Genomic DNA, 18,217 nt, shown 5'->3' with positions numbered 1-18,217 from the left:
GAGAAATTTTAATTTTCTCTGATTTGAATCCAGAGAATTTCTCTGGAGAGAAGTTCAATTTTCTCTGGAGAGAATTTCTCTGGGACTGAAATTTCTCTAGATTGATGTTGAGGGACCTTAGACATCATGAAAATATTTGATGTCCTTTATACTATAAAATCATAATATCAGGGACTTTAAAAAAAATACCCCATATTTAAATTCCATTAAATTAATTAGGAAACTAGTTAATATCTTGTTGCCATTATGTTTTCTAGAAAATCAAAGAGAAAACTGAAAATAAAAACACAATCAAATCAAACATGAATGCTAATTTTTTCTGGGTGTATTTTTATTTTATTTTTTGAAAAATCAAAATTTGTTTGACAAATTATTTATGAAAACTTTTTTTGAAGATATTTTTCAAAAACAATTAACATTTTAAAAAACATAAAAAATAATTAAAAATTGTACAAAAATAAAAAGGTGAATTACAATGAACCTCCTAAAATTATGATTCATTTGTACTTTGCCTGCGATAGTTAACCTCTTCAAACTATTATTCTATTAAATACCTTTTGTTAGGATTTTGTCCTGTGATTTAACCGAAGTTAGGTCATTTGCTTCACTTGTTGATTTTTTTAGAACAATAATACATGTTATTAATTTGTTAAGACAATAATAATATCTTTATCTAGTGATTCCATTTCTACTATGTCCTATATCTTTAGTGACAAAGTGCAAACAGAATCATCAAATAGAGGCATTATTGTTAGAAAAATAATACCAAACTATAAGGAAAATATAGTTTAAAAATATATAAATGCTTTTTGGGAAAATCCAAAAACTGAAATATATCAACATAATAACGTGATAAAACTTACAGTACATAAAAGGATAAAACCTGATCGAGTCGAGTGTGTGACATTCTTTCCTTAAGACAGATTCGTCCTCCCACCAGTGCTTAGGATTCAATGGACGTCTATCACCCAGGATACAACGATCAAGGTCTTGCACTAGCAATACTACTATTGCAAGCCTAGCGAACTTCGTTGCGCATGTACTCTCTTAATAGGAAAATCAGACTCAGCAAATATGAAGAATAATGCAAAGTGAAGATGACAATTCACTCACCAAAATGAAGTGAGGGAGACGGAATATATAGACTTCTATGTGACTCTTCAGAAAGGTTGTGATCTTTCAAAAGGACACACCCTTCCATCTCAAGAGACACAACCATTGGAGTAAATTTAAATTTTAATTTTTCCAACAATCCCCCACATGAATGAAATTTACGGAAAGGACATGCAACATCATGCAGACAAAGAGAGAGTACATTAAGGAAATACCTTGCATCGGGATAGGTAGCTTTCGACTTTGAACCTTCCTTAGTGAAAGCCTATCGGACTTACTAGCTAATCAATGGACGTGATGCCTTGAATTGTTCAGCCGTTTGTGTAAGCCAAGACAATAGAATTTACACAGAATATCTCCAAACATAGTTTTGTTCTCATGGTTGTGCCCGTTTTAGCCTTGGGCAAGTGCTGGTGTTTCATGAGTGCTTTAGAAAATTTAGCCTTATCAATTCTCATAGAAGCGGCCCCTTCACACTCATATAGGTGATCCTTATTTCGAGTCTCTTAAATACTCCTCTTGAAAGAGACCCCTCTACGGTTTTCAAGATATAAGTGATCATTAAAAGCATAGCTTACCCTAAGTACCCCACACACAACACATGTTGCAGATATCACTCTCATCATAGGAATGGATAGAAGTTAGACTCCTTTAGTAATTTTTGGCAAGCCATACATAACTTAGTTGTCCCTTTGAACTTAGCTCTTGGGATCTCCAGTCATCTAAGTAGGGTTACCGTTATGATGACTCTGATGTAATAGGCTTTAATCACATTCCTTTCGATGAACTTTCCCTCATTTGCTTTCTGGTCAAACTTTTTTTTAGCGGCCGCTATTTTTCCGTTTGACCTTCTTAGAAGAAAAAGTTGCTTATTATCGTTACAAGTCTGAAATAGAGAGACTTACAAGCGTCTGTTGATTGATTCATACACAAAGACATATATATATATATGTGTGTGTGTGTGTGTGTGTGTGTGTGTGTGTGTGTGTGTGTGTTTATATCGATCTCGAATATTGAATTGTTAGAGAAATAAGGAACCATGCATGAATCAATAATTTTGAATCGCCGAATTCGACCTACCCCCAATTAGGCGTTGTTTGGATACATCACCTTCATGTTCTGTGTTCTTATTATTATTATTATTATTTTTCTTTTGTCTTCACTCGAGATCTGAATGCGTTTATTATATACTGGGAAAATAGTGTTTCTTGAATGGGAATTCATCGATTCCGCGTTGGGAGTGTGTTGATGACAGATGGATTTTCTCGAGAAAACGTGGTCCTCTTGTTTTATCTGCTACGGCTTATATAAGACCATCTTCCCCACTCTCCTTCTCTTTGGAATTAGTTACGATGGTCTCGAAACGAGAGATGATCCAAGTGTTCTCTCTCCTCTGCGACAAGGAAGAAGGGGACTCTCTGTTCCTTCCCCAATTCGTCTGAAGCGAAATCAATGTGGTGCCTTGATTTTGATAGGGGTGTGGTTTTTGGTGGTCCTCTCCATTGATTTTGCAAGAAATTGCAAGTGGCTATGGACCCCAGACAGAGAGAAAGAAAACAATCTTCAAGATGTAGTGTGTATTTGCTTCAAACCATCGAGAGCGAGAGAGAGAGAGAGAATGTGGGTTGTGTTTAACGTCCCGTTCAAATTGTGTTCCATTGCGTTTACCGTTTCGTCATAATTCCGTCTTGTTTCGTTGGCCGTAATCGTTTGTTGGTGCTTCGTTCAAAGGTGCCGTTTCATTATTATCCCAAACTGTTTGAAACTTTTAGTTGGTCCTTAATCGTTGAATTGAGTTTGGGTATTCCTTTCATGCAAGTATCAAATCTAATGGTTTATTTATTTATAAGGAATTTCTTTTGTCGTTTATTAGTTGAACATAATGATCAACTTTTTGGAAAGACAATTGGAAATGTTTTAAATTTTCTAATTTAAATTAAATATATAAATATGGCATGTTTGTGTGATATTTTTTAACAAACTCATAACATAATTTGGTAAATTGTGGTCCCAGTCCCAACTGTGCTACCTATAACACTTTAATGATGGGTTATCACCTAATTAATAATGTGGACAGAGCCCTCGATGCTTTTTCTACAATGGCACATTCTGGTGTTATGCCAAATAGAGTTTCCTGTAACATTTTAGTACATGCACTTTGCAAGAAAGGACTATTGGAGGATGCTAGGAAGCTTCTTAAAGAAAAATTAGACGCAAAATTGTGACAAGGGAAGATCAAATTTAATCACTTCTACAATACTCATGGCTGGTCACTTCAAGAATTGAGATATGATGTAGGCTCTCGTTTTTTGGGATGAGATGCTCCAAAGGGGTACCCAAATGGATGTTATTTCCTATAATGTTATAATTTATGGATTTTGTTCAAGCCGAAACGTGACAGTTTCATATAGATACTTATCTGACATGTTTAAGAGTGGCCTTATTCTCGATGTTTTCACTTACAATACACTTATAAGTGCGCTTTGTAAGGAAGGAAATATTGATGAGGCTTGTTATATCTTCAGTGTTCTGTCAAGAATGGGGGTGGCTCAGGATCATATCTCGTACAAAATGCTCATTCAAGGCCTCTGTATTCAGGGGCATGTAATTGAGGCAATGAATTATTGTTGTTTAAGGACATGTTAGTTGATATCAGTGGATGAGCACAAGAACCGGTTGCCCCTGAAAATGATGTGTTTATCGGGATTGGCCTTGTTGACATGCACTCCAAGTATGGTTGTCTTTACTGTTTTATATGATCTAAATTTAGTTTTATACAGAGTTATGTTATTAGACAATAGAAAATATATATATATATATATATATGTATATTATACACTTAGCATGCATGCTACTTTTCTACCTAATGTGTTAATCATGAAGAAGAATATATTTACCACCACTTTGATTCAGATTTATACTTGTTTCTTCTTATTTAAAGAAGAATATATTTACCACCACTTTGATTCAGATATATACTTGTTTCTTCTTATTTAAATAAATTTTCTGATTGGGTATGGCCATGATTAATCAATTAATTAATATATATATATATATATATTATGGTGCCTGCTGCATTATACAAATGTAGAGATGTCATTTACATGTGCATATTAATTTGTAGTAATTCTAATTAATGTGCAATGAGCCTTATGGTGTCATATGTTGCCATGAAATCTTTTATGGGAAAAGAAAAATGTGATGTGCTTGTTTTGACTGATTTATTTTCAGTGCTTTGTCTGGGATTTAAATTAAATTTTATTTGAAAGTTTGTGAAATTTTTAATTAATTTGTGATTGTGATGATCACATATGATCTCTTGTAGGGTATTATTTCGAAAAGTATATTTCATGTGTGAATAACCCTTTTGTTTGATTGTGATAGTAGTATTAACAATCGTTAACACCAAAAAAGTTTAAACACGATGATTGAAATAGTGGTGTCATTCACTTTAATTGGAAGTAGATTGAAGAATCTTTTATATTGATTATTAGTTTGTTAATAATCAAGTTGAAAGTTATTTTTAAAGTAACTTTGAGTTTTTTGTGACAGAAATTGTCATCAATCATTATTTTACTTGTATAGTAGAATTTGTTTAACCATGAACCATAAAATTAATGTGGGCGTTTATCTTTTGAATGAGGATAGATAATTCAATTTTCTTTGTCCCAAATACTCATAAAAAATGAATTATTAGTTGTCGCAGTGACACTTGTCTGGAAATGAATCATGTTATTTGTGCTAATTTATGTATTATCACAAATGTGGGGGAAGAGAGATTAATGCAAATTATGATTGACTTGTTAATCTTGTCCATGTCTACATATGTTGTAGAGTTGACAATCAGATTATGATGTCATTAATATCAATTTGGTATGTGGTGTATTATAAATGGATGTCAATTATTTATCAAAGTATTGATAAAAATGTGAACTTATGTGTTTTGGCATAAGAGGAATTCTAATTATTCTTTGGAATAATGACTAAAATTGGTGTGGTGACTAATAACTTCGTAATGAAATATTATATGAGTTAAAATATTTCCTGGGTGAAAGACACTTTGGTAATTGTCGACATAGTCACCAATACTGGATAAGACAAATAAGTTGAAATGTATTTATACAATGATATTTATATTCCATGTTGAGGTTGGAATTAAGGGTTGCAGTAAACAAAAAGAAATTAATCATGGCTAAAGAAATGTTATTTGACAAAGTGTTGTAGCCACAACCGGTATTAGTTATTTCTTCCTTGTACTGCAAAAGCAAGTTATGAAGTCTAATTGTATTTTAGTCAAATTAGTATTGCGATTATATTCACAAAGCAATTTATATCTTGTTATTTAGTTCAAGCACGCCAATTAATAATAGATTCTGAATTACCTTAGAATTATGGGGGTGTATTAATATTTTTGTTATTTTACATCAACAAAGAGAAATTAAGTTTCTTTGGAATGCTTAAAATGTGGGGGTGCTTGGAGGATTTTACCAAAGTAACGGTTCCGATTATAGGTCCACAAAGAATCTCAATTCTTTTTATAAGTCAAAATTGGAGTAGAAGCAAATATGGTTTCATTTACTCCTAAGAAACACCTCTATGTTTAATATTTAAAATTTGAAAATAGGAGTGACATAGAGTAACGGTAAGTCTCGATATAATCAAAGACTTAATACCGTAAGACATTTGCTTTCAGTTTTGCATATTTTCTAAGGAAAATATAGTGGATCCACGAACTACTCAATGATATATAACTGAGAAAGTCAAACGGAAAAATAGCGGCCGCTAAACAAAAGTTTGACCAGAAAGCAAATGAGAGAAAGTTCATCGAGAGGAATGTGATTAAAGCCTATTACATCAGAGTCATCATAATTATAACCCTACTTAGATGACTGGAGATCCCAAGAACTAAGTTCAAAGGACAACTAAGTTATATGTAGCTCGCCAGAAATCACTAAAGAAGTCTAACTTCTATCCATTCCTATGATGAGAGTGATATCTGCAACATGTGTTGTATGTAGGGGACTTAGGGTAAGCTATGCTTTTAATGATCACTTATATCTTGAAAACCCTAGAGGGGTCTCTTTCAAGAGGTGTAACAACCTTCCCTTCAACTTAGTCATACTTGCATACACTTATGTATGATCTTGTTTTGTTATGTGCATTTGCAAATCCTATCTTGTTTTCCTTGAGTGTTGCTTGCATGTTGTGTTCTTGCCTGGTGTGTTACCGAGGTCATCTTAAGCCTAGACACCTTGGAACCTTTCCACACTTAGAACTATCTTGGAACCACTTTGGTTGACCTCCACCTTCACCCTGGCATATTGGCCGAGATGTCATCATCTAGGCCGAGGTGTGCGTCGCCTAGGCCGAGATGTGCATCATCTAGGCCTAGATGCTGTTATCTAGGCGTTCTAGATCCCTGATCCTTGCACTTAGTGATTTTGTTCCTGGAATGGTATGGCCTAGACCGAGGTGTGGCACATCTAGGCCAAGGTGTGGCACAGCTTAGTGAAGTGTTGTCCTTCCAAGCCGATGTCATTGTCACCCTACTTGCTGAGGATTTGCCCTTAGCCGAGATCATCACTTGCCGAAGTGCTCTTGCCGTCTAGCTTGTTGAATACACTTTGTCATAGTCTTGTCTTGTCAGCCAGTCACCTTTTTTAGTAGAGCTAATCAGCCAATGCCACGTGTCCCAACAGAGGGTTAAGTCAGTGACTGTCGAGAGAAACATATCATTTTGTATCAAATCTTGCCTTTTAGAGAGAGAGACTCTAGGAAGAAGAAGGTGAAGCCTTTGAGTAGGAGAGTGAACTTCTAAGCTTGATCGTTGGAGTTTGAACCGTTAGATTCGGATTTTGAGGTTAGAATCTTAATCTACTCTTGTTATTCTTATTGATCATCTAGCTGCATTGCATGATCGAACCTGTTCTGCACGCCTTGCATTGATTTAAAGTCGGTTTTAGTAAGAGAAAATAGTGTACTTGTGTTCTTGAAGAAAAGTCTTGTTTTGATCCGAAAGTTTGCATCTAGAGCCATGTTTTTGTGTTTGTTCTTACAAGACCTTTGAATATGGGTGCCCAGGTCCATGTTTTCGAACTCATAGCACAAAATCTCAGGCTTTGTAATAAAAAGTTATGATTTTAGCATGCATGTTCTTCATCTTCTCCATCTTCATGTTCTTCATGTTCCTCAAAGGGAAACCCAAATTTTCCCGACTTCGCTTTTGACTGTGGCCGTCGGAACCACACCTCGGCGAGAAGGTGTGGGACCTCGGCCAAGACCTGGTTGATGCCCAGCGTATTTCCCCGAGATGAAAAATAGTGTTTTGTTTTGATTTAACTTAGTTTTTGATGAACGCCGAGATCATCCGTTTGCATGTGAATCTTGTTTGAAAGTACGTTCAATAGACTTTCCCATGTGTTTGTAGGACTCGGACTTTTGCCTTGACCCCGACGTTTGAAGAACTATGTGAGTGGTATTTTAAATAAAGTTATGTTATTAAGTTTTGCCTTGCTTGTTTTGGAAAAGTATTTGTTAAGCATGAATGATTGTCCCTATTTTGTATATCAAGCACTATCTTGTTTTGATGACATTCTCGGAAAGTCCTTAGTGCCATGGGACTATAATGCAACTACACATCTTGTTTTGAAAGTCCTTAGTGCCAGGGGACTATAATGCAACTGTACATCTTGTTTTGAAAGTCCCTCGTGCTGGAGGACTCTAAACTTTCGCAGTATTCTCGTGTTAGGGAGCTACGGGCCTTTGTAACATAGGTCCTTTGTGCTAGAGGACTCTAAACTTTTGTAGCACCCTTGTTTGAGATATCTCCCTTACTTTTTCTTGTTGTGCCACTGACGGTTTACCGCATGGGTTGTTTGTCCGGAATGTTATCATTTGTAATATGTTGATGCTAGTAAGCATCCCTTGAAGCTTTGAAGATTTGTTAGATGGACGAGGTCCATCCCTTGTTATATAAAGTTTTGATATGTATTTGTTTTGAAAAGACTTCGGCTATTATTCATGCAAACCCTTTATTATTTATATCATTCACTGAGTATCCAAGCTCACCCTCTCTATATATATGTAGGTGATGAGCAAGAAGGCGGTGATGCCTAGATGTGATTCGCGAGCTTGTTTTGGATTTTTATTATGTCGGCTTGACTTGTATTCACGTCGGCAGTCTTGAAAATTATGCTTCTCGATTTGTAATACTTGTATTTTGCACACGTCGGCTTGAGAGGCCTTTTGATCAAGATGTAATAAGTACTTTACTTCATTTGTATTAAATTGTAACCCATGTGAAGATGTTTGCCATTACATTTGACTTACGCACAGCTCTCAGGGACTAATCTGATTTGTATGTATTGTTTCCGTACTTGTGAGCCCCATAGATTTATACTCTGTTGTGTGTGGATTTTGAAAATTGGCCTTCGGTAATCTCGGATTACTGGCCATCACGGCACCATCCTACTAGGGGCAGTTTGGGGTCGTGACAAAATGGTATCAGAGCACAAGTTCCTTAGTATACGTTATTCACACACTTTGAGTCCTAAAGAGCATAGGATTTCCTCTTAGAAGGATGTTAGGATTGCATCATATTGCTTGCTATGTGAACAAGGTGTGCATCGTCTCGGCATGCTTAATTGTTACTTGCCTACGTGTTTATTTGTTCATTTTGTTTTAAAGTCACATTTTGCATACTCATAGCATCATGAGGAGAGGTAGACCTCCAGTTGACCAAGATCAGTCCGAGGACAGATTAGACAGACTGGAAAGGTTAGTTGAAGGTTTGGCCTGCGAGTTAAGACAGACCAGACAGCAGTACGCTAGTGCTACATCGACTCAGGCTGAGCAGACAAACGGCCGAAATACAGTTCCACCTCCACCTCCTCCAGTACCACAAGTGCCCCCATAGCCAGCTTTATATGGGGACGGCACGATAGCTTTGATCAGAGAGTTCAAGAAAATGAAGCCACCGAGATTCCAAGGGGGTATAGAGCCGATGAAAACCGAAGCGTGGGTTTTGGAAATGGAGAAACTGTTCAAGATCTTTCCCAGCACCGACACCCAGAAGGTGACACTAGCAGCCTTTACACTAGATGACGACGCTCGCAGATGGTGGATGATGGTTCGAGAAGGCAATCCAGACTTGACTTGGACCCGATTTTTGGAGTTGTTTTACACCAAGCACTTTCCCTAAGTGTTCGAGATCGCAAGACTATCGAATTTCAGACTTTGACACAAGGCAATAGAACAGTAGCTGAATATGACCGTGCCTTTACCGAGTTGGCGAGGTATGCACCCCACATGGTCAACGATGAATATATGAAGGCTAGGAAGTTTGAAAGTGGGCTTCGTGGACCGATACAAGACCGAGTTAACATGCTCAATATGCCGACTTACGCCGGAGTACTGGACAAAACCATTTTGGCCGAAGCTAACTTGAACAGATATCAGAGTTTAGGAGAGAGCCAAAGGAAGAGGCAGAATTATGACAATCGCCGAGCACAATTTGGTACCAAGAAGAAAGCGAATGTTGGTAGTTCAAGCAACCCAAGGCAGGAAGCTGGAACTAAGCCGACATGTTCAAGTTGTGGGAAGCCACATTTCGGGGTCTGTCGTCGGGCGTCTGGAGCTTGTTACGAATGTGGTGAAATAGGTCATTTTGTGAGGGACTGTCCAAAAACAAAGGCTGACGACAGTAAGAAGGATGAGAATACCTTGGGTTCCGTACAGAAAAGTAACGTTAGGAAAGGACAGATGAGGCAAGGCAGAGTTTTTGCACTAGTACCAGGAGACACTCAGAATGCTGAGACAGTGGTGTCAGGTATACTCCCAATTTGCTCTCAAAATGCATATATATTGATTGATTCGGGTTCTAAGCATTCATTCGTTTCTGCTAAGTTTTCCGAGAAGATTAATAGGAAACTAGAACCCCTTGATTATGCGTTATTTGTATCTACTCCATCTGGGAGATCTATGAATGTTGCATCCATCTATCGAACATGTGTTGTTATGATTGGAAATGTTGAATTGTTAGCTGATTTAATGCCATTGGACATAACTCATTTTGATGTTATATTGGGGATGGATTGGTTAGTGGCAAATCATGCATCCATAAATTGTGTTTCTAAAAGTGTCACGTTAAAACCCCCAAACCTAGCCGAGGTCACGTTTCAGAGTAAAGGAGTAGTATCCCCACCTTACTTAATCTCATCCATGAAAGCCTATAGGTTGATCCAAAAAGGGTGTCAAGGTTATTTGTGTAGTGTACTAAGTAATTTGAATGGAAATGTTGAGTTAGCCGACGTCCCAGTTGTTAATGAATTTCCCGACGTCTTTCCAAATGATTTGCCTGGTCACTTGGTTGATAGAGAGGTAGAATTTACTGTTGACGTCATGCTGGGAACCCAGCCCATCTCTAAAGCACCCTATAGGATGGCCCCCGCCGAGCTTAAGGAATTGAAACTCCAGCTACAAGAGTTGTTAGATAAGGGTTTTGTTAGGCCAAGCACTTCACCTTGGGGAGCACCCATCTTGTTTGTTAAGAAAAAGGATGGTACACTTCGTCTTTATATTGATTACCGGGAACTAAATAAAGTAACCATTAAGAATAAGTACCCGTTACCGAGGATAGATGATTTGTTTGATCAGTTGCAAGGAGCACGAGTCTTTTCCAAAATTGACCTTAGGTCGGGCTACCATCAGCTTAAGGTTAAAGCCGAGGATGTTGAGAAGACCACTTTTCGGACGAGGTATGGCCACTACGAGTTTTTAGTAATGCCTTTTGGAGTGACCAATGCCCCTGCAGCATTTATGGATTTGATGAACAGAGTCTTTAAGCCATATCTAGATGAGTTTGTGGTTGTCTTCATCGATGATATATTGATCTACTCTAAGAGCAAAACTGAACACGAAGATCATTTGAGACTTACCTTACGGACTTTGAGGGATCGGAAATTATATGCTAAGTTTAACAAGTGTGAGTTTTGGCTTTCCACTATTTCATTTTTGGGTCATGTGATTGATGAAGATGGTATTTCGGTCGATCCTAATAAAATTGAAGCCGTTGTGAATTGGCCAAGGCCGACTAATGTGTCCGAGGTTCGTAGTTTCTGAGATTGGCAGGTTATTACAGAGAGTTCGTGAAGGATTTCTCAAGGATTGCAATTCCGTTGACACAACTGACTAAGAAGGGTGCGGCTTACAAATGGACTGAGGATAGGGAATCAGCTTTCCAGGAGTTGAAGACGAGGTTAGTCTCAGCGCCAATTCTTGTATTGCCATCAGGTAATAAAGAGTTTCAAGTTTATAGTGATGCTTCACATAAGGGTTTGGGTTGTGTATTAATGCAAAGGAGTAAGGTCATAGCATATGCATCTCGTCAGTTGCAGCCACATGAAAAGAGTTATCCTACCCATGATTTAGAACTAGCAGCTGTAGTATTTGCTTTAAAGATTTGGCGTCACTACTTGTTTGGAGTTTCTTGTCAAGTTTTTACAGATCATAAGAGTTTAAAGTACTTGTTCACTCAGAAAGAATTGAATATGAGACAGAGAAGATGGATGGAGTTGTTGAAGGACTACGATATACAAATTCAATATCACCCAGGTAAAGCTAACACCGTAGCCGACGCTTTGAGCAGAAAGATGGTTGGAAATTTGGCATGTCTAACCATGATCTCAGTGGAGCCGACTATTGTTGAGGAAGTAAAGACAAGACAGATGGAGGATGAATTCTTCAAGAAGGTAGCCAATGAGATTATCACAAAGCCAAGATCAGGGTATACCATAGAAAATCAAGTGCTCAAGTTTGAAGGAAGATTGTGTGTGGCCGACATCCCAGAGTTGAAAAGAAAAATTTTGCGAGAAGCTCATGGTTCCAAGTTTGCTGTTTACCCAGGGAACACCAAGGTGTATCAGGATGTGAAGCAGACGTTTTGGTGGCCGAATATGAAAGGAGAAATAGCCGAGTTCGTGTCCCAGTGTCTGTATTGTCAACAAGTGAAAGAACATCAAAGGCCAGCAGGACTTCTTCAACCTTTACCAATTCCTGAGTGGAAATGGGAGCACATCTCCATGGACTTTGTGGTTGGTTTGCCGAAGACACAAAAGGGTATAGATTCGATTTGGGTTATCGTGGATAGACTAACTAAGTCAGCACACTTCTTGCCTATTAAGACCACCTTCAACACTGATAAACTTGCTTTGTTGTATGTGAATGAGATTGTTAGACTTCATGGAGTGTCGATGTCAATTGTGTCGGACTGAGATCCGAAGTTTGTTTCCAGATTTTGGCAGAGCTTACAAAGAGCTTTCGGAGTCGAGTTGAGGTTTAGCACAGCTTTTCATCCCCAGACTGATGGGCAAACAGAGAGAACGATTCAGACACTTGAAGATATGCTTAGACTATGTGTATTGGACCTCCAAGGAAGTTGGGGAGCACATTTGCCATTGGTGGAATTTACGTACAACAACAGTTATCAAATTAGCATTGGCATGGCGCCGTATGAAGCACTGTATGGAAGGAGATGCAGGTCGCTGATATGTTAGACCAAGGTAGGGGACAAAGCTCTGCTTGGTCCCGAGTTAATTCAAGTAACAACCGAGAAGATTAAGCTCGTTCAACAAAGAATCAGAACCGCTTAGAGTCGACAGAAGAGTTATGCCGACCAGAGAAGAAGAGAGTTGGAATTTGAAGTCGGGGATCATGTATTCCTAAAGATTTCTCCGATGAAAGGAGTTACAAGATTTGGGAAGAAGGGTAAGTTAGCACCCCGATATATCGGGCCTTTTGAAGTTCTTGACAAGGTTAACCTTGCTGCCTACAGACTTGCTTTGCCGCCAGAATTGAGCCAAGTCCGTGATGTGTTTCATATTTCGATGTTGAGGAAGTATATTCGAGATCCACTGCATGTGATCGACTATTTCGGAATTGTAGTTAATGAGGATTTAGGCTACGAAGAGAAGCCGATACGGATTATCGATAGGCAGGTGAAACAGTTGGGAAGTAAGTCGATACCAATGGTGAAAGTTGAATGGAAGGAGCATTACGGTGAGGATGCTACATGGGAAATGGAAGAGGAAATGAAAGTCCGACACCCAGAATTGTTTTTGGAACAAGGTAACTCAAGTTTGGGGACCAAACTTCTTTAAGGGGGGTAGGATGTAACAAACCTCCCTTCAACTTAGTCATACTTGCTTACACTTATGTATGATCTTGTTTTGTTATGTGCATTTGCAAATCCTGTCTTGTTTTGCTTGAGTGTTGCTTGCATGCTGTGTTCTTACCTGGTGTGTTGCCGAGGTCATCTTAAGCCTAGACACCTTGGAACCTTTCCACACTTAGAACTATCTTGGAACCACTTTGGTTGACCTCCACCTTCACCCTGGCATATTGGCCGAGATGTCATCATCTAGGCCGAGGTGTGCGTCGCCTAGGCCGAGATGTGCATCATCTAGGCCGAGATGTTGTTATCTAGGCGTTCTAGATCCCTGATCCTTGCACTTAGTGATTTTGTTCCTGGAATGGTATGACCTAGATCGAGGTGTGGCACATCTAGGCCAAGGTGTGGCACAGCTTAGTCAAGTGTTGTCCTTCCAAGCCGATGTCGTTGTCACCCTACTTGCCGAGGATTTACCCTTAGCCGAGATCATCACTTGCCGGAGTGCTCTTGCCGTCTAATTTGTTAAATACACTTTGTCATAGTCTTGTCTTGTCAGCCAGTCACCTTTTTGAGTAGAGCCAATTAGCCGATGCCACGTGTCCCAACAGAGGGTTAAGTCAGTGACTGTCGAGAGAAACATATCATTTTGTATCAAATCTTGCCTTTTAGAGAGAGAGAACTCTAGGAAGAAGAAGGTGAAGCCTTTAAGTAGGAGAGTGAACTTCTAAGCTTGATCGTTGGAGTTTGAACCGTTAGATTCAGATTTTGAGGTTAGAATCTTAATCTACTCTTATTATTCTTATTGATCATCTAGCTGCATTGCATGATCAAACTTGTTCTGCATGCCTTGGATTGATTTAAAGTCGGTTTTAGTAAAAGAAAATAGTGTTCTTGTGTTCTTGAAGAAAAGTCTTATTTTGATCCAAAAGTTTGCATCTAGAGCCATGTTTTTGTGTTTGTTCTCACAAGACCTTTAAATATGGGTGCCCAGTCCATGTTTTCGAACTCATAGCACGAAATCTTAAGCTTTGTAATAACAAGTTATGATTTTAGCATGCATGTTCTTCATCTTCTCCATCTTCATGTTCTTCATGTTCCTCAAAGGGAAACCCAGATTTTCCCGACTTCGCTTTTGACTGTGGCCGTCGGAACCACACCTCGGCAAGAAGGTGTGGGACCTCGGCCAAGACCTGGTTGATGCCCAGCATATTTCCCCGAGATGAAAAACAGTGTTTTGCTTTGATTTAACTTAGTTTTTGATGAATGCCGAGATCATCCGTTTGCATGTGAATCTTGTTTGAAAGTACGTTCAATAGAATTTGCCAGGTGTTTGTAGGACTCGGACTTTTGCCTTGACCCCGACGTTTGAAGAACTATGTGAGTGGTATTTTAAATAAAGTTATGTTATTAAGTTTTGATAAAGTTTTGCCTTGCTTGTTTTGAAAAAGTATTTGTTAAGCATGAATGATTGTCCCTATTTTGTATATCAAGCACTATCTTGTTTTGATGACATTCTCGGAAAGTCCTTAGTGCTAGGGGACTATAATGCAACTGCACATCTTGTTTTGAAAGTCCTTAGTGCCAGGGGACTATAATGCAACTGTACATCTTGTTTTGAAAGTCCCTCGTGCTGGAGGACTCTAAACTTTCGTAGTACTCTCGTGTTAGGGGGCTACGGGCCTTTGTAACATAGGTCCTTTGTGCTAGAGGACTCTAAACTTTTGTAGCACCCTTGTTTGAGATATCTCCATTTCTTTCTCTTGTTGTGCCACTGACGGTTTACCGCGTGGGTTGTTTGTCCAGAATGTTATCATTTGTAATATGTTGATGCTAGTAAGCATCCCCTGAAGCTTTGAAGATTTGTTAGATGGATGAGGTCCATCCCTTGTTATATAAAGTTTTGATATGTATTTGTTTTGAAAAGACTTCGGCTATTATTCATGCAAACCCTTTATTATTTATATCATTCACTAAGTATCCAAGCTCACCCTCTCTATATATATGTAGGTGATGAGCAAGAAGGCGGTGACGCCTAGATGTGATTCGCGAGCTTGTTTTGGATTTTTGTTATGTCAGCTTGACTTGTATTCACGTCGGCAGTCTTGAAAATTATGCTTCTCGATTTGTAATACTTGTATTTTGCACACGTCGGCTTGAGAAGCCTTTTGATCAAGATGTAATAAGTACTTTACTTCATTTGTATTAAGTTGTAACCCATGTAAAGATGTTTGCCATTACATTTGACTTACGCACAGCTCTCAGGGACTAATCTAATTTGTATGTATTGCTTCCGTACTTGTGAGCCCAATAGATTTATACTCCGTTGTGTGTGGATTTTGAAAATTGGCCTTCGGTAATCTCGGATTACTGGCCATCACGGCACCATCCTACTAGGGGCGGTTTGGGGTCGTGACAAGAGGAGTATTTAAGAGACTCGAAATAAGGATCACCTATATAAGTGTGAAGGGGCCGCTTCTATGAGAATTGATAAGGCTAAATTTTCTAAAGCACTCATGAAACACCAGGACTTGCCCAAGGCCAAAACGGGTACAACCGTGAGAACTAAACTGTGTTTGGAGATGTTCTGTGTAAATTCTATTGTCTTGGCTTACACAAACGGCTGAATTGTTCAAGGCATCACGTCCACTGATTAGCTAGTAAGTCCGATAGGCTTTCACTAGGGAAGGTTCAAAGCCGAAAGCTACCTATCCTGATGCAGGGTATTTCCTTAATATACTCTCTCTTTGTCTGCATGTTGTTGCATGTCCTTTCCGTAAATTTCATTCATGTGGGAGATTGTTGAAAAAATTTGAATTTAAATTTACTCCAATGGTTGTGTCTCTTGAGATGGAAGGGTGTATCCTTTTGAAGGATCACAACCTTTCTGAAGAGTCACATAGAAGTCTATATATTTCATCTCCCTTACTTCAATTTGGTGAGTGAATTGTCATTTTCTTCTTCACTTTGCATTATTCTTCATTTTTGCTGAGTCTAATTTTCCTATTAAGAGAGTACATGCGCAACGAAGTTCGCTAGGCTTGCAATAGTAGTGCTGCTAGTGCAAGACATTAATCGTTGTATCTTGGGAGATAGACATCCATTGAATCCTAAGCACCGGTAGGAGGACGAATCTGTCCTAAGGAAAGAGTGTCACACACTCGACTCGATCAGGTTTTATCCTTTTATGTACTGTAAGTTTTATCACGTTATTATGTTGATATATTTCAGTTTTTGGTTTTGCTCAAAAAGCATTTATATATTTTTAAATTATATTTTCCTTATAGTTTGGTATTATTTTTATAACAATCTTAAGACAGATTCGTGACAAAAATGTTTATGGTTTTTGGGAAATATAATTGATTGCTTTTGTACTATGCGTTTCTATTTATGAATATCATGAGTAATGCAATGTTTTGAATTGATTCAAATATGAATTTCGTTCATCTTCATTTTGGTAATTTAGATGATATTTGTTTCTAAATGAATATCATGATTTGACTTTGTTTGATTAATTGCAACATTCAATTAATGGGATCATTTTGAATTTGTGATACTTTTGTTTGTTATTAATGGGATGATTTTGAATTTGTGATACTTTTGTTTGTTAAAGGTAGTTTGTAACTGTTCTAGAAACAAAAGAAAATGACAATTCACTCTCCAAATTGAAGCGAGGGAGATGGAATATATAGACTTCTATGTGACTCTCCAGAAAGGTTATGATCCTTCAAAAGGACATACCCTTCCATCTCAAGAGACACAACCATTGGAGTAAATTTAAATTCAAATTCAAATTATTCCAACAATTATTGTCCCAAAAAAATTAATGGCGTTTCACGTATTTTACATGTGATTTGATTTTGTGTAAATCTCTAACGTTGTGTTTAATTGGAGAATTTGAGAATGAATTTGGAAAAGAAAAGAAAAAAAGTAGGTAAAATGTGAATAATATATATATATATATATATATTTCACTTAATTTCATATATATATATTTTTTCCATTTTCAAATCTCCCAACCAAACACAACGTAACAGAATTATAACAAACATGATTAACAATAAAAGGATAATACTTTTGTAGTGATTAACGGTTGAGTTTTGAAATTTAGGAGTAAAATGCAAATGGGTGATAATTTAAGGAAACAATAAGGGGGATGCACCAATAAATCCCAAATTAATAACTTATGCACTGTTTAGTCCTAAAAGTTTTCTTATAGACTGAAAGGTCCCATTACAATGTTAATAACATCAGATACAATGTTAATAACATCAGAGTCATGTTACAAACATTGGATTTCAAACATCTAATGTTCATCAAATTTCAATAATGTTTGAAAATATAGGATGAAAAACATCTAATGTTCATCAGATTTCAATAAATTTTGAAATTATAGAATGAAACATCAGATCATTTACATCATTCACATCATGTTGATGTAAAAATGGGACTAAATGGAGCATAAGAAAACTTTTAGGACTAAATGGTTCAACGTTTCAAAAACTAGGACTTATGGGTAAATTTTCCAAACAATAATACTATTGAGACTTTAATTATTTGAAATTATCATTGTGCAGTTCAAATTTATTCTATAAATAAATCTCACATTTTATACAAATTCAATCTCAATCACACATCATGATTGAAAGTAGGGTTGTGCATAATACTGTCCAATCCGCTAAAACTATAACGATTCGCATTAATCTGTACGACTCTATCTGCTAATCGTAATTTAAATTTTAAAATTTATAATCCGCCATCAAAATTGTTCCGTTACGCTATACTTATATATATATATATATATATATATATATATTTTAACTTATAATAAAATATTAAAGTAAAAATGAGTGTGAGAGTGAATTTATGAAATTTATTATAAATTAGTAGTTATATATATGAAAAATATTATACAAATTATTGTTATATATTATACAAATA

At 37.3% G+C, this 18,217-nt stretch overlaps 1 protein-coding gene across 2 annotated transcripts in view; it reads left to right on the top strand.

Moving 5' to 3' along the window:
* LOC114314054 (uncharacterized) overlaps positions 1 to 18,217 on the top strand; it is a 287,622-nt gene that overhangs the window by 227,952 nt on the left and 41,453 nt on the right. The window lies entirely within an intron of this gene.

The sequence above is a fragment of the Camellia sinensis genome, chromosome 1, assembly GCF_055761805.1.
Source record: "Camellia sinensis isolate YWXY chromosome 1, ASM5576180v1, whole genome shotgun sequence".
NCBI lineage: Eukaryota > Viridiplantae > Streptophyta > Magnoliopsida > Ericales > Theaceae > Camellia > Camellia sinensis.
The sequence above is the reverse complement of the archived record's forward strand: the minus strand, read 5'-3'. Positions and strand labels throughout refer to the sequence as shown.